Source organism: Canis lupus, chromosome X (assembly GCF_011100685.1).
Source record: "Canis lupus familiaris isolate Mischka breed German Shepherd chromosome X, alternate assembly UU_Cfam_GSD_1.0, whole genome shotgun sequence".
Lineage (NCBI taxonomy): Eukaryota > Metazoa > Chordata > Mammalia > Carnivora > Canidae > Canis > Canis lupus.
The window spans coordinates 6,038,953-6,066,937 of NC_049260.1; the positions used below are offsets into that span (position 1 = coordinate 6,038,953).

Genomic DNA, 27,985 nt, shown 5'->3' on the forward strand with positions numbered 1-27,985 from the left:
TCTGTCTATATTTTATATAACATTCATTACATTTGACAATTATATATTATGTATGTTATAGAATATATATACAAGCCATATGGTCATTAATATATTTTACTAGTATATACAATAGCTTTAAAAATTAAAATTTTTAAATTTAATTTAAAAAAATTACCAAACCATAACAAGTATATAGGCCCCAAATTAATACATGACCCATCACACACAGCCAGTCTGCCCTCTTAAGCTCCAAGCTAACATGGAGTTGTCCTCAGTGAACATTATGACCTCATTCTTGAACTGACTCACATTCCTCACATACCCCCATTGTTCCCTTTAGCTCACAGAAACATGCACCCACATTCCACTTTTATATCCTTTAAATGTATTTTCTGTGCTATTAGTCATCCATTAAATTGAAAGTTTAAAAAGATGCAAGGAAAACTGGACAGAGAATTCATCTGAGCACCATGAATGGCTCGCAAGGCAAAACCCAGTGTAGAAGAGAGACAATCAACTAGCCGAGGACTGGGGCACAGACTACTAGATGTGCTAGCTCAGGAAGTCCTAGAAAGTGATCATGAGGAACAAGACAGAGGTCTGGAGAGAAGGAATGATTTTGGATAACAAGTGTGAGTGAACGGTCACTAACATAGGAAATCGTTTCTCTACAGGCACCATTTTCTCAAGTATACCCCATCTTCACAAGGTGAATATGTGTTAGGGTAGAATAACTGTAGTAACAAACAGCCCTGCTGGTTCAAGACAATAAACATTTCTCTATTGCTCACACTATATTCCAGTGTACAAGTTTCTCCTCTGACACTGCTCCTGAGGCACCTCTTTTCTATCTTGTGGATCTTCCAAATTCTGGGGCTATACAGAACTTGCCTTCCAGATACACTGAGGGAAAAAGAGAGCATGTAACATTGCACATGAGGCTGTTTGGGGATAGGACTGAAGGTGACATGTCACTTCAGCCACATTCCACTGGACAGAACTCAAGCACACAGCTACCCCACATGCCAGGGAAACTAAGAAATGTGGCCTAGCTGAGTGCTCAGGAGGAAAAGAGGTAGAGTGAGCTTCTGCTACAGAGTACCAGGTAGGGAGCACAAAGACAAGTAGATCAGATAGAAAATAGTCATAGAGCAAAGAGCTTTTAAAAAATGGTTTGACCCAGTTAAGGAATGTCTTTAGAACTACCACCATCCTCTCAACTTTGGGCTTAAAGTATAAACAACAATAATAATTAGGTTGAGGGGGGATGACTGGATATTTCAGTGGTTGAGTGTCTGCCTTCGGCTCAGGTCATGATCCTGGGGTCCAGGGACCTGCCTATGTCTCTGCCTCTCTTTCTCTGTGTCTCTCATAAATAAATAAATAAAATCTTCAAAATAATAATCATCATCATGTTGGGGGGATAAACTAAAACCAGAGATATGCACAGTAGGAAATATATGATGAACTGGAATTAACTACACTACAGATGTAGTGCTAGCTGCCTATCCCATCAACAACAGTATGAAAGAAAACTGTAGTTTCAAGTGCCTGGGCAAGTATGCCTGATTCGATCTCAATTCAGACCTGTTTTGTCTTATACTATCCTGCTTCTCCCATTATCTATATTGCCACTGGCTGGCAAACTACAGCCCACAGTAACATCCTGTTAACTACCTGTTTTGGTATGGTCCAAAAGCTAAAAATGGCTTTTAAATTTTCCAATGACTGAACGAAATCAAAAGAATCATAAAACATCAAGGCCCATTGAAATTAAATGAAATTCAAATTTCACTGTCCATACATAAAGTTTTATAGGAACACAGCCACATTCATCTGTTTAAATATTGTCTGTAGCTGCTTTCATACTACAACAGCAGAGTTGAAACCTTATAACAGACTGTATGGCTCACAAAGCTGAAAATATTTACTATCTGGCCCTTTACAGTAAAAGTTTACCAACCCCTGGTCTAAGCCAAACTGGCTACTTTCTGCTGTCAAAAACTGTTGTCAAATACACAATGTTTTCACTTCGCAGGATGCAGTATGTTCAGTGTTCAAGCCTTTCAGTGTTTCTACTGAAACCAAGTAACAGGTTGGCAATTCTTCATCTACTTCCTTTGGTTTTGCTGTTCTTATTCATCAATCCATACCACACAGGAAGCTCAGTATGTAGAGCAGCTACAGTGGGCAGAGAGGACAGGATGCCGCCTCTGCTTTTCTACATATCAACTGGGAAGATTTTGCTAAAACCTCAAAAGTTTTAAGCAGAAAAAGAAATGCTTAGGCCTCTGAATGATCTGGAAGATTTCCCACCATTTCTTCAACGCACTGTCCTCCATGACTATTTTCTATGTTTCATTTATAAACACCACTGCTCCCAGCTATAGCAGCTGGGATTCAAAACTACTTCCTTTGCCGGTGATTTATCATTTCACTGTTTTATACACACCCTACATCAGCTTCCTAGGGCTGCCATAACAAAGTCAAAGCCAGCATTACTCAAGTCTGTCTGATTTCAAAGCCCAAAATAATTCCCACTAGCCCTTCTTTCCAGCACTTTCTCTACCCTAGGATAAAAGGTCATGAATAAATTTACTCCCTCACCTCCCCCACCACTATATATAGATCTATTGGTTCCACCCTACATTTTCTGATCTATGGGTCTTTTCTCCACCCAAAGCATCTACTTTCCTCTTTAATTTTCATCACATCCAGACTTTAATTCCTAAACTGAACTTTGTTTCTCATTGACTCTTATTTGTAGTTAATGTAATTAAACAATACTGCAACTAATAAAAGCTATTAATACATATTTACACCTGCTAAAGTTTCATAATGTAGCATATTTTTTTCTTACCAGTTCTAACCCACAGCCTCCCCAGCAGACTCCTCCAAGCTGGCCAGATTCCTAGGCTTGCTTCTGCAGCCCATTATAGCCCATTGCAGGCCAGCGACAACTTCCCCAGGCTGCTTGGCAACTCAACTTCCCATATCAAACTAGTTACATAACCATGCTTTAGGCAACTTTTGTTATTGGTAAGTGACTATAATTGGATGAAGTCCCACATTTTTTCATGAATTTTAGGTCATTTTTGCTCCTCCAGCCATAATTTACAAGGGGCCTATCAAAAACCAATCTTTCAATTTTGCAAGTTTCCAGAAAACCGTACTTCAATGGGTAATAATTTGATAAAACACTGTAAATAAAATCCTCAAAGCTTCAAGGTATTCTCAAAAAAAAAAAAAAAAATTAAGTAAATACACTACCATACGTAACCCCCTGCAAAATCATGAGCCAACTCCTATTATGTAAAGTTACAAACTCTATTATGAAGTGATTACTCCTTTCGGGAAGGAAGAGAAAAAAGGCAACATTAGCTGCTAAAATTCAGAAACTGGAAGTAATACAAACAGCTACCAAATGGTTGTCAAGTAAAACAAAGACCAAACATTTCGTAATTTAGCCAAGATCCTAATCCAACTTAACTCATAACAATGAATTAATGGCACAGATGGTTGTCATGGTGACCTCATTTTGGCTTTACGGAATCTAGATGTCAGATGACACATACGAGATGTGACACTGGAATACTGCTGCAATAATGAACAGTGGGCATGCTTTAAATTCCTGGCATCTCTGACCTTCTTAAATTTAAACTACCTTTTATTTTATTTTTATTAAAGATTTTATTTGAGAGAGAGCAAGTACAAGTGGGGTGGGGTGCAGAGGAGAGAGGGAAAAGCAGACTCCCCAGTGAGTAGGAAGCCCAGTAGGGGGCCTGATCCCAGGACCCGGAGATCATAACCTGAGCCCGAGGTAGATACTTAACCCACTGACCCACCCAGGCACCCCTTAAACTACCTTTTAAATCCATCTGAAAATATTCAAGATAGCACTTAGGCCTCTTGATTTATGCTAACAATTTGTCTTTCCCTTCTCTTAGTAAACCTAACCACATTTGAATATACTGAATGGTTTAACCACCTCAACAGATTTGTGATCAAAGCAAGTGTGAAATAATTTTCCCAGCTTTGTAGAGCAAAATTCTTTATGCAAGTAAGTCAACAATACGGAGAGGAGATAATGCAATTCAAAGGGCGTGAAGACAGGGCTTATAGACGAGGCATTTGCTAATATTATCATGTGAAATTGTTTCTTTTGTTTTCTTAAGTCTCAGCTGGGAGGCAGCAGCAACTGAAACAATGTTCTCCCAGTGTAGCACATATTTAAGTTGCTTCAGAGAATGAAATTATTTTCTAATCATGAAATCCACTAGACTGTGGAAGAGCCTAAGAGAACACACAGAATGCCAGCAGCTTTGGGTCATTTTGAAGTTAACACATTGGGGAGTAAGGGGTGCCCTACATCAACTCACTTGAGGCCACTGCTGGAACTAAAGTAAGTGAGCAGTCCTGGAACGAGAGAGAGAACACAGGAGCCTTACTTCCTAGCCTCTGGGTTTAGCAATTAATGCAGATATATCAGCTGAGGAGCTTGCCAAATTAGGGAGGCAACACACGCAGGGGAAGAGTAGGGAAAGTCTGGAGTTTATAGAATTAAAAATCTTCACTTGTAAAATCTTCTAAACCTGGACTCTCAAAAGAGATGTTGATCATGAAGAATTATAATCCTGACTTTACACTGAAGTGAATTGCAAGGTTTTACCCTTATGGCAAAGAGGTGAAGCATTGATAATCAAATGAATGGGCAATCTAGATACTCTCAGGCATGTCCTCCACTCAAGCCTGAGTACCTATGTTTTTCCTCTTGCTCAACTGTGGTCCCAGGTTGGAATCACAGCATGACGAAACAAAGAGGCTTCATGGTCTGCAAAGGAGTGTAAAGTTCACTTTTAAGCCACAGATCCCAACTTTAGCCCAACATAAATCCACAAGCCCTTCTTCAAACAGAGGGCAGTCCCACCTGATTCAATGTACATTTCTAACAATCTCCTCTCCCCTTCCCATCTTTCCAGAACCAGCATTTAATTAAATCAGCCCATGGGAAAGAGCTGCAATCCTGATTACAAGCTCACCCTTAGATGCTACCTTTTGATTCATGCTCTCTGGTGTTTTGTTGCTACAGATTTTCTTTAATACTCGTATGATTAGATCAATGGAACAGAATAGAGAATCCAGAAGTGGACCCTGAACTTTATGGGCAACTAATATTCGATAAAGGAGGAAAGACTATCCATTGGAAGAAAGACAGTCTCTTCAATAAATGGTGCTGGGAAAATTGGACATCCACATGCAGAAGAATGAAACTAGACCACTCTCTTTCACCATACACAAAGATAAACTCAAAATGGATGAAAGATCTAAATGTGAGACAAGATTCCATCAAAATCCTAGAGAAGAACACAGGTAACACCCTTTTTGAACTCGGCCATAGTAACTTCTTGCAAGATACATCCACGAAGGCAAAAGAAAAGCAAAAATGAACTATTGGGACTTCATCAAGATAAGAAGCTTTTGCACAGCAAAGGATACAGTCAACAAAACTCAAAGACAACCTACAGAATGGGAGAAGATATTTGCAAATGACATATCAGATAAAGGGCTAGTTTCCAAGATCTATAAAGAACTTATTAAACTCAACACCAAAGAAACAAACAATCCAATCATGAAATGGGCAAAAGACATGAACAGGAATCTCACAGAGGAAGACATAGACATGGCCAACATGCATATGAGAAAATGCTCTGCATCACTTGCCATCAGGGAAATACAAATCAAAACCACAATGAGATACCACCTCACACCGGTGAGAATGGGGCAAATTAACAAGGCAGGAAACAACAAATGTTGGAGGGGATGCGGAGAAAAGGGAACCCTCTTACACTGTTGGTGGGAATGTGAACTGGTGCAGCCACTCTGGAAAACTGTGTGGAGGTTCCTCAAACAGTTAAAAATAGACCTGCCCTACGACCCAGCAATTGCACTGTTGGGGATTTACCCCAAAGATACAAATGCAATGAAACGCCGGGACACCTGCACCCCGATGTTTACAGCAGCAATGGCCACGATAGCCAAACTGTGGAAGGAGCCTCGGTGTCCAACGAAAGATGAATGGATAAAGAAGATGTGGTTAATGGAATATTACTCAGCTATTAGAAATGATAAATACTCACCATTTGCTTCAACGTGGATGGAACTGGAGGGTATTATGCTGAGTGAAGTAAGTCAGTCGGAGAAGGACAAACATTATATGTTCTCATTCATTTGGGGAATATAAATAATAGTGAAAGGGAATATAAGGGAAGGGAGAAGAAATGTGTGGGAAATATCAGAAAGGGAGACAGAATGTAAAGACTGCTAACTCTGGGAAACGAACTAGGGGTGGTAGAAGGGGAGGAGGGCGGGGGGTGGGAGTGAATGGGTGACGGGCACTGGGGGTTATTCTGTATGTTAGTAAATTGAACACCAATAAAAAATAAATTAAAAAAAATACTCGTATGATTACTACACATTTTAGATTCAGGTGGAAGGCAGGCTGCGTTAGGTTATAATCTTGGCTTTCTGGTTACTGTGTGGCCTGGAGAAAGTCTCTTAACTTCTCAGAGACTCCATGAATGGAGAGAACCTTAGTAAGGATATCAAGATGGGGCTAAGAATGAAATGGAGAGAAACTCAATAGGACATCATGGGAGCTAAGAATGAAGTGTGAAGGTGCAAGCACATCACTGAGACTGCCTAATGAACAAAGCATCCAAGAAACGTATTGGCTTTTATTCTCATCTTTACCAGCCTGTAAATATGACTCATATACACAGCCCACCCCAATAAATTGACCTCAGTGGATTGTAATTTCTTAAAGCACTCAAATCATCAGCCTCTGCTGTGTTTCCATGGCTTTATCTCAGCCAGATACATAGTTTAAAGCCTCCTGGGTCCAGATTACTAAACAGAAGTACAGGGAGTAATATTATGCTTTCACACGTTTAAGAAAAAGACTTCATAAGAAATTGAAAAAAGTATGGGAGTAAATATAAGAAAAGCTTAAAAAGTAAATGCTATGTCTATAGGAAAAACATGGTTACGCACTGAGGTAAATATTGTACCACATTTCATCTGATTGTGTGAGGGTTGCCTAAAAGAAAAAGGGATTTATAACCATTTGATTATTTTTGAAAGGACATAGGGAGAGAAAGATGGACAAAGTAGAAGGAGAGAGGGAGACAAGAAAAGAGAGACAGAGATAGATGGCAAGACAAAAAAAGAAAGGAGAGGGAAAGAAAAAAGTAAAGGAATGGACAGGAAGCAAAGAAAAAAGAAAAAAATATCTTAAAGCATCAGTTGGTCTTTACAGACCACACTGACTGTGGTGGTGTGGAGCAGTTGCTTTCTCTGATGCAGCAACATGCTGTTATTCTCACAGTCTGAACAGCAATCTGAGGGCCTGGAGACACATGGGACCAGGGGCACCTCTACGCTGGGAGCTGCTGCCCTTCCCAGGAGCCCTGGACAGGCATCTCCTGCCAACATTCCCAGGAGCCCTAGATATCTTCTGTTGGCTAAGCCCTATTCTCTGGTCACCAGGCAACAGACACCTCCCATCTAGAACAGGGACATGACTGCTCCCAGGACTTCTGCTTCTATTCTATGGAGTTAGGTTTTAATAACCTGTCTCTTCCATAATACTAAGGTCCTCCTGACCCATTAACTGTGAAGCTGCAGTCTAGTATTTGGAGACTCAAAATCTTTTCTATTACATACAAACATTACAGTGAAAAGCAACAGTAGGAAAAGAAACAAAAACCAAAGTACAAAAGAGGTTACCACAAGTTATGTATTGTGAGTAAACATAACACAAAAATCAAAATGCATGCATGCACATGTATGTGCATATACATGTGCGCCACACAGTTACATGCATGCAATCACACAAGCACACACACATGCGCACACACATGCACACTGTTAAATTAATTAAACAAGGAAGCCATTAGACCGAGCTGGCTCAGATGGCCTTGCAGCCTGAGTAAGCAAAACAAAATCTCAGCCTATAAATACCTCAAAGTTACAAAATCAAAACCTAAGAACAACCAACTGCAAACAGCCAACTAGGCTTGAAGCAATAGCCAATCAATAATTTTCTTGTTTTGCTTCTGCCTTTTCTTTAGAAAAGTCTCTCCCTGAGTGCTTGTCAATGGAGCTCTCCTAACTACTTCCAGCTTGGCTACACCTGTTTTGCTCAAATAAACCCTTAAAATTTTTTAACATCTCTCAGTTTATCTTTTAAGCACACACGGAGACATAAATATACACACACCCTCACATACACGGGCACATATACATACACACATATTAATGTGGTAAGCTCTTCCTCAACCTCTAAGAAATGGAATGAGCTGCAAATGTCAAAGGCTTCTTGCAAGGCAGAGGTCACTGTTTAAAACAGTGAGCTGAGGGGATCCCTGGGTGGCGCAGTGGTTTAGCACCTGCCTTTAGCCCAGGGCGCAATCCTGGAGTCCCAGGATAGAGTCCCGAGTTGGGCTCCCGGCATGGAGCCTGCTTCTCCCTCTGCCTGTGCCTCTCTCTTCCTCTCTCTATGTCTATCATAAATAAATAAATCTGTAAAAAATAAAACAGTGAGCTGAGGCAACAACATTCTAAAGACAGACTTTTGAACTTGCTTCTCCAGTATCCTTCCAGTAGTGATTGCTGCCCTATAATAAGCCTGCGGGCGGCGGGGGGAGGGGGGGGGCAGGGGAGGATAGATCATGTGTTCTCTTACCCCAGTACCCCAGTGCGGGGGCTGGGGGGGAATGGGACACATGTCATGTGTTCTCTTATCCCAAAGTGGAGCAGGGGGGCGGGGGGGGGGGGCGCAATGACACGTCACATGTTCTGTCCTCCCAGTGACAGCCCAGGCTTCTCAAGCTCCTATAAAGCACAAGGAAGCTTTCTATAAGCAGAGGGTGAGTCAGAAAAGTGGTGTCCACTGCATCTTCCATAATGATGACCATAATTTAGCATATAAACCCAAACCTCATGTATTCTGAGATTTGCTACTGGACCAAAGGGACCAGTCCTGCTCTCCCTGATCCAAAACTAAAACAATAAAACAAAATTAGATCAGTTCAGGGAGCAGTAAACAGGGACCTCCTCTGCCCATTTCTGCTCTTTACACCAGAAACCAGTTCCTCCTGGCAGGTGGGCAGGTGCCAAGGTGGTGCCAGGTGTGGGTAAGAGTGGGAAGGATACAGAGAGTACATTCTGTTACCATATTCCTCATCTGCAGACCAGAGTCAGTCCCACTGGATGTAAGCAAGAAACGGATTAGGGCTCCAGGATGCCTGAGGGGGGATCAAAACTGTCATAAACACATTGCCTTGCTCAACTGCCTTCAGTCTTCACTCTTATGTAAATGTATTACCAAAACAAAGGCCACTGTGCTTCCAGTAAAAGGACACCAGTGAACCCGCCAGCAGTCTTCCGGCTGCCTGGGTGCTTCAGCAAACATCTCTGAGATCCCTAAAAAAACATGGATCTGCAGGGTCCACACAGGACACTAGGAGTAAGACAGGGTCCCTGGGAGACAGCTGAGCAGGGGCTTCAGAAGGGCTTCTCTTCCTCATTTCTATCACAAAATTTTAAGTAATCAGCCAAATCAGCTTGTAAACAAAACGTGATTTTCAGAGTCAAAAGTTGAAAGTGAGAGTGATTTTCCTTTTGTTTCTTGGTATGGTTTTAAGCCAATGAGACAATGAGAGCTATATCCATGTAGTTCTGGTGTCCAACATCCATCATTCTGTGAAGTGGCCAGCTGATTTTAACACCATTTTTGTTCCACACCTTCAGAAATTAGCAAGATGAATCTTACAGATGTCCATTAGGGGCTAACATTAAATCATAAGCTTTCATCAATAGGAAAAAAAAAAGCCAACATATGGAAGCATTTCATTTTCAAAATCATGTATGTGTGTAAAATCCTTTGGGGTAACACACCGTTTCTATACTTTCTCATTTCAGGGAAGACAGGAAAGATTATATTTCACTTTCATTTTGTCTGCCCAAGGAACAATTCATTATATTTTAATAATAATCAATAATCACAATGACAAAATAGTTTCTACTAATTGTACCAGGTAAAACTTTAAAATAATCTCGGTGTAGTAAATGATCCTATTTTTGTTTTAATCATGTTCAGTGAATGTGCCAGCTAAGACACGGTGATTGGATTATGTTAAACATCAGTCAAGGTTCATCAGGCTCTTTTTCTATTTGCGAGGGCACCGTGTGCTATTTGACCTGTCCTTTACAACCACATTGGGGTTTGGTTGGTAATGCAAGTATTTAAGGCAACGCAATCATATACCACAACCAGGACAAAAGTAGAACAGAACGGAGGAGGCACCAATGAAGTATCTCACTGAACCCTCACAATGACCTCCTATCTCCCACCCTACAAAGGTGCACACAGTCGTAGATCAGTTATATGCCCAAGGCCCCATGGAGGCAGGCCAGATGCTCACCCACTCATGCCTCACCCATATATATAATATATATATATGTATTACCTGCAAAACTTCCACCGTAGCAGATGAAAACATACAATTTCTCACCTGTATGTCATTTTGGCTCCTGTGCAGGGCTTGCATAGTATATCTTTGCAAGCATAAAGGAAATAAATCTCACCTTCACAAGTACACAGCAGAATGGAGACATAATAATTCCAGGGGTGCCTGGGTGGCTCAGTGGTTGAGCGTCTGCCTTTGGCTCGGGTTGTGATCCCAGGGATCCTGGGAGTCCCGTGGAGAGCCTGGTTCTCCCTCTGCCTGTGTCTCTGCCTCTGTCTCTGTGTCTCTCATGAGTGGATAAATAAAATCCTTTATAAAAAAAAAAAAAAAAAAACCTCAATTCCAGCAGTCTCCATGGCTGCCCAAAACACAGCAGCCCGGTGTATCCTTCCAGAGTCTCAGATAGTTGGTAGGGATATGTTTGGCTCCTTGATAATTCTTAGAGCTAACTTTCCCAATTTTTAAAATCCAATTATATTTTTTATATCCATCACATCTTAAAATATTATTTTGCCTTTTTTCTCACCACTTCTGATTTTTCCAAATTAGTAAGAACTGAGTACTAAATTACTGAAGAAGTACTTATTCAGGTCCCAGATGAGAAATACTATACAAGCACAAACATTATCACAGCCCAGCAAAGGGGCAGGGAGAGGAATGTGCGGGAACTTCTGGTGGCCACAGGTGGGCTCCGAACTATTATGTATCAGTTTCCTGTTGCTCACTCACAAATTGCATGAAAACTTAGTATGAAGCAAGAATGACCATTATGTAGCACATTCCCTATGGACTAGGGATTTTGGAATAGCCTACCTGGGTAGTTGTGGCTCAGGGTTTTCTGTGAGGCTGGCATCAAGATGCGTAGGAGGGCTGTAGTCATCTGAAGGCTTGAGGCCGGGTAGGAAAATCCAATTCCAAGGTGGGGTGTGGACAGAGCTGGCAATTCAGTGATGGGTGTTGTCAAGAAGTGTCAGTTCTTCTCAAAGACTTCCTCACGAGTCAGATGTGTTCATATCACAGGACAACTGTCTTCCCCAGAGCGAGTGGCCCAAGAGAGAGCCATGGCCTTCTGTGACCTATCCTCCAAAGTAACAAGGCCCCCTCATTTCCCTGATGCTCTGTTAGTCCTAATACCAGACTGGTCCGTCCTCATCAAAGTGGGGACAACTACACAGAATGTGACTATCAAAAGGGAAGAACCATTGGGTGCCATCTTGGAAGCTGGCCACCTCACGGTTTCCCAGAAAACAATGAGAGAATTGCCAGAAACCTCTGGTCGTGCGGGAAGCTTGAGGGGAAGAGTAAGGTCAAGAGCCAGTCTTGAGGGACGGCTGGGTGGCTCTGAGGTTGAGCGTCTGCCTTCAGCTCCGGCTATGACTCCAGGATCCCAGGATCGAGTCCCGCATCAGGTTCCTCCTTGGGAGCCTGCTTCTCCGTCTGCCTGTGTCTCTGCCTCTCTCTGTGTGTCTGTGAGGAATAAATAAAATCTTAGAAAAGAAAAAAAAGACCAAGCCTGGGGCTTCGAAAGTGGCTCACGGCGCACCAGGATGATCGCCAGCCCAAGCGGGAGCACCCAAAGGCGCACACGAGGGAAGGAAGGCCGTGAAGGCCCGCCAATGCCCCAGTCAGTGGCGGAGACGGCTGGAGACGGCGGGCCAGAGACGCGCCTGGAGTCACGGAGGGGACAGGAGGCCAAGGCAGGAGCGCAGAGCGGCGTCGGGGCTGCCCTCCGGGGCTCCGCGCAGGTCACGCGCCCTCCCCAGAGCATCGCTGCGGCGCAACCCAACCCGCGCAGAGCCACAGCCCCTTCCGGCCAGGACGCAGGCTCTCGGTCCGGAGCGCTCCAGCCGCCGCCACGCCGGTGTGAAAGCAGAAGGCTGCCCTGAGGCGACGCCCCACCACAGGCCGTCAGGCCCGGGGCGCGGGGCGGCTCGCGGGTGGGGCCGGCGCCCCTAAGAGCCCCGTTCTGTGGGGGGCCCGCAGCCTCGTCTCTCACATGTGCGTCTGGAAAGCCGGGGCGCGCCACGTGACGCTGCAGCCAGCCGCCGCCTCAGGGCGGCGCAGGACGGGAGTCTCCAGGCGCGGCCACACGGAGTCCTCTACTTCCGCGCCCATCGCGCCCCCCGCGTCCGGGAGCTTCGGAGGACTCGGCTCCCCGCCTCGCGGTGCGGCCGCCGCGCACATGAGGAGCCCCCAAGGGCAGCGCCGCCCTCCCGCACGCGGGAAGCTCTGGAGGCGTCTGGGAGCCCGCGGCCGCAGAGGCTGCCGGGAGCGCGGGGGTGGGCGGGGCCGCGCCGCCGCTGAGGCTGCCGGGAGCTGAGCGGTGGGCGGGGCGAGGCGGAGCAGCCACGCCCACAGGCTGGTTCCTGACCGCACGTGGAGCGGGAGGCTTGCTACCTGGGCCTGCGGGCACCTGCTGCCTCTCACGTCACCGCGGTCCGCTCGCCGGCACTGGCTGGTGTCCACGGAAGCGCTGCCCGTGCTCACATTCTCCGGACTTGCATTGCTTTGGGCCACACGGTCGCCGACACTCAAGGAAGACACGGAATCTGTGTTGGAGGCACAGGTAGAAGGAAGAGGTTAGCGTGCACATCCTCTGTCCCCTGCACCAAGAAAGCAACAAACTTCCGTGGAGGGGCCTAGAACATTCCCATGCATGTCCAATTGCCCAAAGAGAGGGAAGATCAACCTCAGGAGGGGCCTAGAACATTCCCATGCATGTCTAATTGCCCGAAGAGAGGGAAGACCAACCTCAGCTACAAGACAGGTGGACAACAGAGAGGATTCGCCATATACCAGGGTCTTCCACAAAACCCTCATCCGTCTCTTTTTTAGGACACGTGGCTTTCTCAATGATACATCAGGGCAACTCCCCCTGGAGCATATTTTCCAGAACAGTAGTTCTTCAAGATCCATCATGGGGAAGAAAAAAAATGAAGATTTTATGGGGGAAAAAAAAGAGGTTAACATTTCCCCCCATTTGACATGCACAGAGCAAAATGTTAAAAGCACAAAACAAAACAGGCTTTAAGAAAACTTTTGGCTCCATGTAGCACATACTAAGCGTTCTAGACTCCATCTCCTCCTTCACTCTTAGGAAGAGAAGGCTGACTTAGTTGACCACATAATGTGCTCTGTTAAAATACCCATCTTTCTGGAAGCTGCAGGTAGCCTTGGGATATCCTTCCAGCAAATGAAACCTAAGTAGGAGACTCCTAAAGACTCTGGAAAAAGTTTTAGGTTTCCTGATGAAGGCATCTTTCCTCTCACCATCCCTCCTTCCCTCCATCCTTCCTGACATTCTTCCTTTCACCCCTCCATCCCGCCTTCCCTCCATGCCTCCTTTCTTCTTTGAGCCTAGAGCATACACATTTGGGGAAGCCATTATGCAAGGAGGAGGCAATGAGCATGAGGATTAAAAGTACAAGCTGAAGACAAGAGAGGAAGAAGACAGTCTGGGATGCTGGGGAGAGTGTGAAGTCACTGCAGCAGCCTTGGACTATGTCTGGATCTTTTGTAATGTGAGAAGAAATTAATTCCTGCTTGGTTAAAACTGTGAGTCAACTTTGTCACATGCAGCCAAATCCCACCATCACTGATACGATTAGCCCAGTATTGCCCAAACTTATTTGGACACAGAAACTCTTTTTCCTTGTAGAATCATTAACCACATCCCACAGAACTGTTTTTCTGTCAAGCATATTTTAGGAAAGAGTGACCTAGTAGCATTAGAGCAGATTGAACAGGGAGAAGGAGGGCAGCTCCCCACCATGATGTTATAAGAGCTGATGTGCTGCTCCTTGGGTGGTGGAGGGGGTACCAGGGAGAAGAGAGTGTGTTTTAATGGAATGTTACCATAATTGAAAATAACTCAAAGAATGAAAATCAGAAATCCTGGAAGCATTACGTCAAAAGTGTATTAGTCACCTTTATCTTCAGAACACAAATATGTTCAATATTATGCCCCACTGTGAAATTTATAATGTAGTTTTCATTACTAATTTGCATTACTTGGACAAGAGTTATAATTTAAAACATCTTCCACGAATGAAATATACTTCCCAGCTGGTTGCTACTCCTGCCTTCTTCCACCTACAGTAATTCAAAATAAGCACCAGCTCTTTATGATTATTATTTTATAAATTCCAATGGCATGTAGGTCTGGGAGAGGCAGTGTGCATTTGCTGAGAAGAAAATTAGAGCTTCAGCACTATCCCAGGGCTGTGCTGTCCAAGAGGGTAGCCACTGGCCACATGCAGGTATTGAATATTTAAAGCCTGACTAACCTGAATTGAGAGGTGCAGTAATTCTTACAGAATTTGGAAGATTTGGTATGAAAAAAAGAATGTAAAATACCCATTAGTAACTAATTTTTTTTAAAGATTTTATGTATGTATGTATGTATTTGACAGAGAGAGCACTCAAGCAGGGTAGCAGCAGAGGGATGGGGGAAGCAGGCTCCCGGATGAGCAGGGAGCCCTATGTGGGACTCCATCCCAGGACCCTGAGATCATGATCTGAGCCGGAGGGAGATGCTTAACCGACTGAGCCACCCAAGTGCCTCAGTAGCTTATTTATTTATTTATTATGTGTTGAAATGATACTATTTTTGATGTATTGGAGCAGTTGCACATTATTGAAATTAATTTCGTCAGTTTTTTAATCACATTTTTTAATTGACACAGCTAGAAAAAATCTAAAGTTAACCACTATGGCTGGCATTATATTTCTATTAGATAGATGTGTTTTAGACACTCTTTTCCCTTTACTGTATTGTGACCTTTTTGAGGGAGGCTTTGGGCTTCAATTTCCCCACCGATAGGGGGCGTGATTGCTCCCAGTTTTAGATCTATGAACTGTAAAAGTTGTGCATGTCCTCTTTCCCTTTTTTGTCTCTTAAGGAAAACAGTCACTTGGATATTTTCCTGGGGAGAACACTGAGCTCAGAGTGAGAAAGCCTGGTTTGAGTCCTGTTTCTGCTGCCACTCCCTGGCCAGTGACCTTGGGCAAGTTGCTAATCATTTCGTATCAGTTTCACATGGAAAGAACCCATATTTGAAGTGTTTTAAAGAAAATCCTACCTGAATGTGAAGCTGGTTCTCAGTAGACACATGGTTATCTTGAAAGCAAGCGTGTTTATTTATAGACAGAGAAAACAGTACATAGGAAGAAGTGTTTAAATAATGGAGGAACGTTTTATCAGCTTGCAGCCCACAACCATCTATACTTCGGTATAGAAGTATATAAAATGCCTCCCACAATGTCCACATTAGTTATTTTCTTTTTTTTTTTTTTTCACGTTAGTTATTTTCAATCATTCTGCTGAAGGCTGAAGCGATTAGCACTTAGGTTCCCAGCAGGAAAGGAATCTCAGTAAGACAACAAATATGTGTCAGGTGCTATTCAGGAACTGAGAATACAGCTGGAAAACAAAAAGTCAGACAGGACTCCTTCCTCTCATGGTGCTTATTTTCCTATTTTCCAGAACTTGCAGCATCATACAGATATGTGCCATAGCAGTAAGAAACAAAAGCAGCAGGCACAATAGGTTCGCAGGTGTCAAAGTTTCTATAAACACAACTGAAAGTTCCTCTCTGTTAAAGTTAGAACTTTTGAGAGATTACATGCAAAATGTCTAAGAATTCTGCAATGAGTTTAAGTCCTGTGATGCAAGTAAGTGGCAAGTCAGGGGTGGATAAGTATAGGATGTCTAAGAAGACAAAACAGGTCAGATGACAACAGACACTCAGAGCGATGCTAGACGCCAAATGAGAGGAAAGTCTGGGGATCTGAAGCAGAGAGCATAGGTAGGGCCTGGAGCAATTTCCTGAACTTTGGCTTTAGCTATAACTTTGGCCACTCTCTAGCTATAGCTGGGTAGTCTTCCTAAAATTATTTTTTAATATTTTATTTATTTATTCATGAGAGACAGAGAGAGAGAGAGGCAGAGACACAGGCAGAGGGAGGAGCAGGCTCCATGTAGGGAGCCTGATGTAGGACTCGATCCAGGGACTCCAGGATCCCGAAGGAATCCTGGGCCGAAGGCAGCCGCTAAACCGCTGAGCCACTAGGGATCCCTCTTCCTAAAATTCTTTATGCATTTATACTTTATCTGTTATTACACTACCAGCAGTGTATGTACTGTCGCCATTCATGTCACTCAAGAAATCACTCTCTTGTGTCTATAAAGAATCAAGTTAGAATCATTGCCTCATATATTTTATAGAATACTGGCTCCTGGGCCAGATGTCATCAGACACATGCAGTTTCCTGACCACTTGCAAGTAGAATGGTGTCCAGACAAACCCTTTCCTGATCTCATTTCTTCATTCATTCAACACATATGTATTGCATGTCTATGTTATGGGTTCAGTTGTGTCTCCTCAGAATTCATATGTTGAAATCCTAACCCCCAGGACCACAGAATGTGACTGTATTTGGAAATAGGTCCATTTCAGATGTAATTAGTTAAGGGAGGATGAGGCCATCTGAGGGTGGGGGAGGTTAATCCAATATGACTGGTGTATTTATAAAAGGGAGAAATTTGGAGACAGACTCACACACAGGGAGAACGCCATGGGAAGATTGGAGTCCTGCCACAAGCCAAGCAACTACCAGATGCTAGGAGAGAGGCCTAGAACAGAGCCTTCCCTAGAGCCTTGAGAGGGAGCCTGGCCCTGCCAACACCTTGATCTCAGACTTCCAGCCTCCAGAACTATGAGATAATCAATTTCTGTTGTCTAACCCACCCAGCGTGGGGTGCCTTCTGCAGCAGTCCTCACCGACTAACACAGCCTGCTGAGTGCCAGGTCCTGCTCTGACTGCTGAAGCAGCCTCACAGGTCCTTGCCCCACAAAGCATAAGTACTGGACAGCTGAGATAGAAGTAAGATGACTTCAGATGGTGACCCAGGACAGCCCTTACACATGCTGCATTATAGATTCTTTATTTTACTGCTCACAAAACTGTCCGCACCTATAGACTTAAATCAAATATAAATAGCTGTGGCGCTAGTATCCATTCCATTCCAGGGATAAATGGCCAATGGGCATTCAGAATCTCCTATTACAGAACTTCATACTTACAATTCAATCCTACTTCCATTTTTCTTCCTTGATGCACATGGTAGGATGCTTTTTAATCAGCAATATTTCTCCTATATTCCTTCTATGTAATATAAACTTACATCTTTGCAGTACAAGTCCATAAAACCTTACCTGACATAAAGCCTACTAAGACAGGTTGAGAAAAAGAAGTCTTTTCATTGTATATCATTGGGAATTTTTTTTAAAACTTTAACAAGAGTAGACAATTATATGAATGGAAAGTTAAAGTAGGAAGTTGGGATGATTTATGGGCCACTATGCTGGCAACCCCAAAAGAAATGTACTAAGGTGTATATTCTATAATCTAATAAATGGATAAAAGATATTATCATGAAACTAGAGAATGGGTTGCCTGGGTGAAGATGCTTGGGTAGTCTTTTATGACTTAATCTGAACATAAAACTGTAAAATTTGTGATATAGTCAATGTCAAACTGAAAAAAAAAATTTTGATATGGTTTGACCATTCATATTTACCTATTGCCTGAAATACTTCTTAGCCAGAAAAAAAAAAAGTTTTCTGTGTATGTTGATAGATACCAGAGAGATGATAATGATAGATAGATAGATAGATAGATAGATAGATAGATAGATAGATAGAATGATAGATTTGGAGAGATACATATAATTGTATCCTCAGAAGTAAGGTGGAGAAACCTGAATTTCCTAATCAGTTAGGTTTCCTTTTTTTTTTCCAGTTAGTTTTTCAAACTGTCTTCCTCAAATCCTAATGTGCATGTGCCTCTTTCCTCTGGTGGAGCATTTGTCCTTTTTTTTTTTTTTTTTTAACGATTTTATTTATTTATTTACTGCAGATAGAGAGACAGAGAGCATGAGAGGGGAGGAGAAGCAGAGGGAAAAGCAGGCTCCCAACTGAGCAGGGAGCCCAATGTAGGGCTCGATCCCAGGACCTTGGGATCATGACCTGAGCTGAAGGCAGAAGCTTAACCAACTGAACTACGTAGGCGTCATTTTGTCAAGACAAGTCTTCATTGTTTTTCATGGTATAGAGCTCTCCCAGCACTGCAGACACTTGGCATCCATGGACCCTGCCCACTGTACCTTCAAACCTTCAGTCATTAGGATGGCAAAAACCCCTCCCTGCACACTTCTGACTTCTCATCTTGATCAGTGGTTATCACCAAGCTGCCATCAGGTTTCCAATCTGCCTAGAGCTGCCCTGTTTGATGTTGCAGAAATATCTGGATTGGGTAGCATTGCATAAAAATACATTGTTTTCTGGGCACCTGGGTAGCCTAGTTAGTTGAGTGTTTGACTCTTGGTTTCAGCTCAGATCATGATCTCACAGTTGTGGGACTGGGCCGAATGTCTGGCTCTACACTCAGCATGGAGTCTGCTTGAGATTCCCTCTCTCCCTCTGCCCTTCCCCCAGCTCATGCCATAAATCAATCAGTCTGTCTTTTCAAAAAATGCATTGTCTTTCCATCAGCAGTACACCAAAATGCCTGGCCCTCTTGAATAACCAGAATATTTGCTAGAAACTAGGCACACCTTTACACATGGCCAGTCTAGAGGACTGTTACCTCCCCTCCACTGCACATGGTTACTTCCATCTTTATGGCACCTTTGTGGCCATTAGCACATCTAGTTGGACACCTAATGCCCAGATTCTGCCTTGAGCATGACAGTTGATGCCTGAGTCCCCAGAGGTGTGATGGACTTCTCTGAGATGGGGCCTGGGCAACAGGACTTTTTAAAGCCCCCCAGATGATTAGAAAGTGCAGCCAAGGCTGAGAACCCTGTTCAAAGTGTGTTCTTTGAGTCTGGTTAGTCCAAGGGTCCATGAACAGACAGCATCAGCATCCCCCCAGGGGCCTATTGGAAATGCAGAGCCTCAGGTCCTGGCCCTGATGAGACTGTAATGAGACCCCGTGATGATCTGTAAGCCCCTTCCCTGAGTAAAGTAGATATTCCAGTGATTTCAAACAGCACCTCCACATGGATAACTGCCAGGAAAGCCTTCCCTGATACTGTATACTGTGTTTATACTATGATTACATAAAACTGCCGTGACTTTCCATACAGGCTTCCTGCTGGTTCTGAGTTGGGGAGTTTTGCTTATAATTTGGAGTCTGCAGGTTTTCTCCATTTCCCGTATTCACTGAAAATATGTCTTGTAGTCTTGTTTTCCTTGTAGCTGTCTAGGAGACAATTCAAAACTAATCTGCCAGCACGTTCCTACAAAAACAAAAATCACTTCTTTGGACTTTAAAAAAAATTATGATTTATTATCTCTGTTCTCTGTTTTTTCTCTTACTGGAACTGCCATTGTTTATATATTGGACATCCTAGAGTGGCCTTTCTAATTTTCTTATCCTTTCCTGTTATCCATTTCCTTGTCTTTTTTCTCTACTTTTTGGAGATGTCTTTAATTTCATTTTCTGTAGTAAGCTCTTTCTGTGTTTACCCATATGCCCTTGGCACATAAATTTTCATGTCTCCAAGGCTGTCTTCCAACTGCCAACACCTAACAACTGTCAGCCTGGGGACTTTCTATGGTGACAGTATTCCACTGGGCTCTTATGACCAGCAAGCTATAAATACTGAAGAATTATTCTGCCTTGGGAACAGCCTCCAACTAATAACTGGTTGACTTTTTCCACTCAGCATATTTCCTTGGAGATACATCCACATTGCTGTGATTAACAATAGTCTGTTCCTTTTTATTGCCTAGTACTATTCCATTGTATGGATGGATACAGTTGGCTTAACCATTCACCTATTGAAGGATGCTGGAAGTGTCCAAACTGTTTCCAGTTTGTAACTATTACAAATGAAGCTTCCATGAATATTCATATGTGGATCTTTGCATGCACATAAATTTCATCTGTCGGAGATAAAAGCCCACATGGGCGATGACTGGGTCATGCAATATTTTATTTGCATGTTTTGTGCTGCCTGGTTCTTAAACTAGAGAGCTTTTGGACTTCACCCAATAGCAATGGAAACTGTTTGTGAACTTTTGGGCAGATAGGATGCAATCAGACTATTACTATATGAAAAGGAGCAACCTCATGCAATATGGAAACTAAATTGAATATGAAGAATCCAAGCAACACTGTAATCATGAGTAGAAAGATAAAGGGCATGAACAGAAAAGAGAGTGGGAGTAGACAGGAGACATGGATCAAGGGGGCAAAGTTCTTTGGAATCTTTCAGGGTTAATTCCATAGTTGGAAAAGGATACCCTTGTAAAATATGACCCTCTGGACTTCTTTAATCCCTAAGAGGATATTTGAGGAGAAATATAAACAAAGCAAAGCAGAAGAGAAACTCGTGCTTAAATTTATTTTTAATTAATGTGTCCATTTAACATTAAAAACTATTCCTATAAACAAAACTATGGCTTAAATAACAGCTGAGAGGAAAATCTCCACCTCATTTTTTTCCTGTCTGCAGCCTCTATGTACTGCTTTTAATAAAATAAAACATGATGTGCTTCTGTGGGTAAATTATGATTTTCCCCTAATATATTCTAATTCAAACTATTTTCAGAACCCAATCTGAAAATTGCTCCCATATCTATAAAAAGCACATGTATTTTGAGAAATAAAAGATGAGAAACAAGAAGAAAAAGATACTTAAAAAAAAAAAAATTCTGCAGCCTGTCTGGTTACAGCTTGAGCCAAGAATCTGATGTCCTGAGAAAATAATTCTTTCCGACAGTTTTAGAAAAGGAAGAACCCAGATAAAAATAAGCCTCTAGCAAATGGAGCCTGGACAAAAATCCATCCCCCAAAAAAATCTAATTAAAAATATATATTATCTCACTTGCATATCTTATTTTGGGTACCTTAAAAACAAATTGTTATTAAATCCTTTCAAAGAATTGTCCATCTTTATCATAACCCCCTATCTCTGTAGTTTATTCTTGCAGTGGTAAAGTTGGGGGTGGGTAATGGCTTATTTTGTTTTGTTCCATTTTGTTTTCTTCATGACCAATCCTGAGAGGTGGAAAGCAGCCCCACCATTCCATTTTTCAAATTTGAGTGTTTAGGAAAGCCAGTTTCAATAAAGAAGAAAAACCAAGCAAAACAAACAAGGAAACAGAAAACCTACAAAGATACATGTGCACTCAGTTTTGTAAAGCCAGGGAGATGACACCATTGATGAAATTTGGTGACAAAACAACTATGAGTAGCCCAAATCAAAGACACTGTGGACTCCTGAATCTGGATATTGTTTTCCCTATATGAATCTTTTTCCCCAACTGCCTCTTTCTCTAGCTGTCCCTCTGTTCTACACAAGGAATGCAGGGTTCTGTCCCAAGGATGACTTTAATGAGATGTTAGGCCAAGCTTCACGTGAGGGAGCCACCTCAAAACTCTGAAGCCACTTCTCATGAGGCTGTATCAGGAGCATCTCCTAAAACACTTTGGGGTTTCCTGCCATATTTAAAGACCTCAACAAACTCCTTCCAATCCTCCCAATAGTGGAGAGACTTTAAGGAATCAGATACACATCACAGTCCTCTAACTAGCTTGTAAATCCTGATTTTCCCAGGTTCTTTTCCATATGAACATGTTCATTATTGAACCACAGCACATACAAGTGTATTCCATGCCTAATGACCTGTTGACTTGAATTACCATTATAGGTGTTAAGGTCCTTATGTATGCATAACTTCCAGCCAAGCAAAGGAGAAAAAGGAATATTCCTAGCTTAAGAATGATTGCATAGATGAAAGCTTTTAAATCTTTATCCATTAAAGAAGGAAGTGTCTTTAAAACCACTCTTTTGTTCAAAAGTAGAGCTCATTTATGGTTCTCAAATTTGCTGTATTTGAATTCCTTTTTTTGAACCTTAAAACATTTTTCTCTGTATGTTTAAGTAGATCATGTCCAGTACTGGCATTTTACTAAGCACATTCTCCAATGTTGGTTAAAACATCTAAGTATTCGCACCATGGTAGCCAGTCTCCAAAATGGCCCCCAATGATGATCACCAACCAGAATTCATATCCTTGCATAGTTCACTCCCACACTACACCAACAGAATATAGCAGAAATGATAGTGTGTGATTTACGACCCTAAGCCATAAAAGGCATCAATGCTTCTACTTTGGTCGTTTCCATCACCCATTTTGTGAAATGCCCCGCACCATGCTGTGAGGATATTCAAGCACCATGTGAAGAGGCTATGTAGAAAGGGATTAACTTGTCAGGCAATTGAGGGAGCTGCCTTGAAAGTGGATCCCAGTCCCAGTTAAGCCTTCTGATGACTGCAGCCCTGGTCAACAGCTGACCACAGCCTCCTGAGAGAATCAGAGCCACAACCACTTAGCTAAGCCACTCCCAAATTCCTGATCCTTAGAAACCCAAGAGATAAGAAATGATTACCATTGTTTTAAGCCTGCTACATTTGGGGGGTAATTTGTTACAAGGCATAGTAATTTGAACACACATATCTATACGTAAAGAACATTGATTACTCAGAAAAGGACTCAACTCCAACAGGAAAAAAATTTCTCAAGATGTCAAGCCTTCCAGCAGATTATTCAGTGGATCAGATAAAACACTTTTTTTACTGACAGTCTTTAAAGTATCACAAACCAAACATGAATATTTTGCACGTCAATTAAATTTTTTTTCTTTTTAGAACCACTGCACCTCTTCCTACAAATTCCTTTTTCTGATTATACTCTGATAAAAGGAGTAGAGATGGTCTCTGTGGCTCTCCAAAATTTTTCATGAATGTCTACATAGAGTTGCCAGCAACCCATGTGAGTTATGAAGTTACATGATATATAATCTAATTGACAAAAAAAATATTAATCAAACTGAGACTGGGTTGAGTAGGATTTAAATTTTTTGACAAAAGAAAGCTTCATAACTTAATTGAATTTGAGGAGAAATATTGAGATAAAATTTTAAATGGTCTATCAAATATTTGCATTGAAGAAGGGTTAAATTCATGTTTTTTCTTTACTCTGTGCATGTAATGGACTGAACATTAAGAGGCGCAGTATGAATAAAACTAAACTGGATATGCCAAGCCCTCTGATTTTTAAGAAATAAATTATTTCTCTCTTTATAGAGTCTTACCAACCACACTTGCTGTACCTTGCTACATGTTTCCAATCTTGCTACATCTATGCCAAGATGAAATTCTTATCACATTAGCCAACGTCTTTTAGCCAAATGTATCAAATTGTATTCATGGAATCAAATGTATGAGAGCTCACAGATAAGTGGAATAACTCAGTTCATGAAATTATATGGGCAAATCCAATATTCAGATGGCCTCTAAAGGGAACACAGCCTGTCATGCACAATAAAATTTAAAACAAAAATTAAGAAGGTTCTCCCACTGTAGCAGGGAGTTTCCCAAGCGTGGAAAACTGCCTTCTGTATTCTGGGTAATTACCCAAAATATAAAATGTCTATTTAATAGTTCTTTCTTCAGCCAGACATTTCTCTACCCACAAACATCACCTTCTCATTCCCAAATCCACTCTCTAATTTTATAAGGAAATATCCTGGGGGCAGGGGAGAATGGGGATAAAAGGAAGAAAATTTAGTCAGTAGCTATCCTGTTTCCTGTGTTTCTGGATTTTATTCTTTACATTATGGAAAAAGAAATGGCACAAATTGGCTTTTTGATTACTCCTTCTTTTTTCCCCCATGTTTACTGAGTACTTTTCCAAAAATATTTATTTATTTATTTATTTATTTATTTATTTATTTATTTATTTATCTATTTATGAGAGAGAACGAGTGTGAAAGGCAGAGGAAGAGAGAATCCCAAGCAGACTCTGTGCTGAGTGCAGAGTCTAGCAATGGGCTCAGTCTCATAACCCTGAGATCATGACCTGAGCTGAAACCAAGAGTCAGATGCTTAACCAAAAGTGCCACCCAGGCACCCCTACTGAACACTATCTGTGACATTGCTGATCTAAGCATTCAACTGTACCATTAGTATTACTCATTTAATCCCCAGTAATCATGTGGGTCATCCTGCCTTTCACAATGAGAAAACTGACTGAGTAAAGAAAGTCTGCCCCACCCATACCAGTGGTCTGAGGCAGGACAAGGATTCAAAACTGTGAAGTCTGAGACCAGAGCCTACCCTTAACCACACCTCTATATCCATGGTCATTTTAATGAATAAAACAAGCCACCAAAGACACCTGTTTTCAGTGGCTTTATAACAAGTTGTTCTATCATTTATTCTATTCTCTGGGGTAGAACAGAGAAGAATTCACATGAAACCTGGGAATCCCCTTCATGGGTGCTGTATACCTTACAGAGAGTCCCTCAGACATTCCAGAAACCTAACAAAGATGGCAGTGACACTGCTACATGTGATCAATATACAAAGAAGTATATCAAAAGGGGTTTTTCGTGACTTAGAAGACTGTAATAAAAAACCCAAGTACTTGTCTAATTCAACTACTGCAAGAGATTCTCAAAGCAGAGTGCCTTTTAAGGAAGTTTGTATAGTCAGAGATTTGGATTGATGGATCAATGTCAAATCAAGCATCATCAAGACAGACTTAGTTGTTTCAGTCCTTCGTATTTCAGCATTACATATTATAATGTGCATGTTCTTGACCAGTTTTCAGATGAAAGACACACAGTGGCCAATTCAAAATTAGAATCAGAGGCACCTGTGTGGCTCCATCTGTGAAGCATCTGCCTTCAGAGTAGGTCATGATCCCACGGTCCTGATATTGAATCCCACATTGGGCTCCCTGCTCAGCATGGAGTCTGCTTCTCCCTTTCCTCTCCCCACTCTTGCACACAGGCACTCTCTCTCTGTCTCAAATAAATAAAATCTTTTTAAAAATTGTTTTAAGAAATTAGAATCAGTTCCTATAATATAAATCAATCCATGGAAATTGGTAGCAAGTACATACCTAGGGAAAACTTAGCAATTTGGGGATCCCTGAGTGGCTCAGCGGTTTAGCGCCTGCCTTTGGCCCAGGGCGCGATCCTGGAGTCCCGGCATGGAGCCTGCTTCTCCCTCCTCCTGTGTCTCTGCCTCTCTCTTTCTCTCTATGTCTATCATAAATAAATAAATAAATAAATAAATAAATAAATAAATAAATAAATCTTTAAAAAAAAAAAAGAAAACTTAGCAATTTGTATATGGGAAAAGGGAGCTTACTTTGCTAATGGCCAGCTATCTGCTGGAAACTCATATGGTTGTGGAAGAGTAAACACTAAGTTCATTTCCTTTTGTGCCGGGGACTTAGCAATTCATTACTAGAAAGATTTATAAATACTCACAGGGAAAAGCATTCTAGTGAATGTAAGGAGTTAAAGTGATTGCTGAAGAAATATCAAATCATCAATCTGCTGTATGGATGAGGGAATCTGAGTGAGATCCATACACCTAAGCATAATATAGACAATTCCTGAACTTCTTGCCAAGGTGAAGCACCCTTAGGTGAATAACAATAATGATGATGATGATATTATTAAAAATATCATCTGGGTTTCATGTACGTTCCTTGAAAAAATTACTTCCTAAGATATCGTCACCAGATAATATTTAATAGAGCATTCCAGCAGATTTTGACCTGTTTTTTTCCCCAAATATCTAGTCTAGTATGCAAAAATTTATTTTGGAATCTTGAAAACAAAAGTTATAGCTGAGTCTTTAAAGAGCATAATGCAGTTAATCTCATTTTTAAAATTATGAATCTAAAAGTTAGACAAGTTGCCTGCATTATCCAAGGCCCTACCTTTATTTTGTTCAAGTCTTTTTTTTTTAAATTTTTATTTATTTATGTATGATAGTCACAGAGAGAGAGAGAGAGGCAGAGACACAGGCAGAGGGAGAAGCAGGCTCCATGCACCGGAAGCCCGATGTGGGATTCGATCCCGGGTCTCCAGGATCGTACCCTGGGCCAAAGGCAGGCTGCGCCACCCAGGGATCCCTATTTTGTTCAAGTCTTTGTCGATTCACGCAGCCAATGCAATGTAAGCCAACAATCATCCTGAGCAATGGTGTAGGTACTCAGCCTACACAGGTTGTATCACCATTAGTCAATGGCAAAGCTAGTATTTAGAACCAGATCTTCTTACTTCAAGTCAAAGATGTACAGAAAAAACAATATGGTACCTATGTCCGCTAGAGCTAGTAACCAGTCTGTCAACAGATACAGTCGTCATCCCTGATAACAATGTCTACAGCCAAAGTGCCATCGCCATAGCTGCCATCACTGAGGCCTAACTTACTCTTTCAAGCAAAAGTCCGTAATTTAAAAAATACTTGACAGTGAGTTCTGGGAAAGTAAGTTATGCCTCATTTTCTTCAAACTGATAGTGTGTGGCATAGGAATCAGTTATTGAGACCAGAATATGTGCTTGGTGAAGATTGCTTGAATGAGCTAAGAAAGTTGTGTTAGAAGGTTTCTTTTTTTTTTTTTTTTTTTTTATCCATGATAGACACAGAGAGAGAGAGAGAGAGAGAGAGAGACGGGCAGAGGGAGAAGTAGGCCCCATGCAGGGAGCCCGACATGGGACTCGATCCCAGGATTCCAGGATCATGCCCTGGGATGAAGGCAGGTACTTAAACCGCTGAGCCACCCAGGCTGCCCTGTGCTAGAAGGTTTCTATGGCAGTTGTTTGTCATTCTGCAGGCACTTTCCTCATCCTTTTTGCAATGAATTTAGGAAAGGGAGAGGGGCAATGAGACTAATGGCAAAAACAGAGGTAAAATTCTGATATTCAGAGATGGACAACTATCCAAAAACAGGCATACGAGCACTCTTGTTGAGATGCCACCATATTGGTGGAATTTAGAATATCAATAGATGAGAAGCTGGAGGCAGACAGAGAAAGAAACACACTAATGCCAGAGTCAGAGACATTGCTGATCACTGCACATGAGGGCCTTACACACTAAAAAAGTTACACCGACACAGGCACACAGAATGCAGACACTAAAGAAACAACTGGTGTGTGTAACGTGCTCATTCCAGCCAGGACTCAGAGCGTCCCTACTCATTATTGGCATCCATATTAAGACAAATAGGAAGAAATGAGGCTAAAAAAATAGCACTCACAACAATTCAATACCACATTGAATACATGTAATGTTGATGCATTTCATACCCGCTCTTCATGAACAGAAATTATACCTTCGTTTGTCACCAGGTGTTTTTTTTTTAGCATCCCTTCCCTGCATGCACTCTTTCAATTGGAAAGCTCCTAATGTGCACAGATCAGCAATACCTATGAATGGAAACACGTGTTGGGAGTAAAGAAAAATAACAGGTGGATGGGAAAATTAAATTAGACATCTTGGAGAAAAAAAAAAAAAGTCATTGAAATTCAAAGACAGAATCTGCTCTTGCAGAACACAGCCAAGAAAAGAAATTGCAGTAAGATATTGGCAT

At 41.9% G+C, this 27,985-nt stretch overlaps 1 long non-coding RNA gene across 1 annotated transcript in view; it reads right to left on the minus strand.

The window, feature by feature from the left end:
- Positions 1 to 27,985, minus strand: part of LOC102153595 — a 272,842-nt gene that overhangs the window by 218,709 nt on the left and 26,148 nt on the right. Inside the window, exons 5-8 of the long non-coding RNA XR_005386104.1 lie at positions 13,263 to 13,414; positions 12,909 to 13,060; positions 11,325 to 11,978; positions 10,630 to 10,820 (exon numbers count right to left, since the gene is read on the minus strand). This is a non-coding gene — a long non-coding RNA (uncharacterized LOC102153595). The remainder of the gene's footprint in view (positions 1 to 10,629; positions 10,821 to 11,324; positions 11,979 to 12,908; positions 13,061 to 13,262; positions 13,415 to 27,985) is intronic.